This window comes from Phalacrocorax carbo, chromosome 6, assembly GCF_963921805.1.
Source record: "Phalacrocorax carbo chromosome 6, bPhaCar2.1, whole genome shotgun sequence".
NCBI classification, from domain to species: domain Eukaryota; kingdom Metazoa; phylum Chordata; class Aves; order Suliformes; family Phalacrocoracidae; genus Phalacrocorax; species Phalacrocorax carbo.
Genome location: NC_087518.1, coordinates 13140199 through 13140958, shown reverse-complemented (window position 1 = coordinate 13140958; position 760 = coordinate 13140199). Strand labels below are relative to the sequence as shown.

Sequence of the window (760 nt, the reverse complement as noted above, 5' to 3'; positions counted from 1 at the left end):
GTTTCCATCTCTGGCTTTCAACTTCTGTTTTGCCAGGCTTGCATAGTTCATTCCTATGTCTTTAGTGGTCAGTTCCAAAAATTCCATTTTCTTAAGGATGTCACAAAGACGGTGCTTTAAGCATGTGACGTGTCTAGCTGAGTGCTGTTGGGCTGTCAGAGCTGCTTCCTTACCCCTGGGAACCCAGCGGGGTCAGGCTGAGAGCCTATAGAGATACCCCTTCTGCACCAGGGTCCCTGGCGGCATTATCTCCAGTGACTATGGTCCTTGCACAAGGACCTAGTGTGGCACACAGGTGGTGTGCCATCCTCCATGTCCCATGAGACCTGGTGACTCCCAATGAGATGTTCTTCCAGTTTGCTGGGGAAATAAAAGAAAGCAGTGAGGAGGGGAAGGTGTCTCTGACCTCAAGGGCTTGGTGAGGTGTGTGCCCTCCAGAGCAGTAGCTGGTGGGCCGGGGAGAGCTTATAGCCCACCAGGATGGCCGAGTGGTGAAGGCGTTGGACTTAAGATCCAATGGGCGCATGCCCGCGTGGGTTCGAACCCCACTTCTGGTAGGAACTTTCTTTTTCTCTTGGCCCAAATCCTTCATCCTAGCTTTTAGAGCATTGGTTCAGAGCAGGGCTGGGAGCTCTGAGCCCTATGCCTGGGAAGCTGAGGCCATTCAGTGCCCCAGTGTGTGAACCCTGGTGGGGCTGAGCCACCCTATTGTCCAGGCTGAGCATGGAAAGAGATGTGAGCTGGTCCCTCTGGCACACAG

The 760-nt window shown here is 53.8% G+C and overlaps 1 non-coding gene across 1 annotated transcript; it reads left to right on the top strand.

The window, feature by feature from the left end:
* Window positions 1-474: 474 nt before the first annotated feature.
* Window positions 475-557, top strand: TRNAL-UAA (transfer RNA leucine (anticodon UAA)). The gene has a single exon. It is a non-coding gene; the product is annotated as a tRNA-Leu (tRNA).
* The last annotated feature ends 203 nt before the right edge of the window (window positions 558-760 follow it).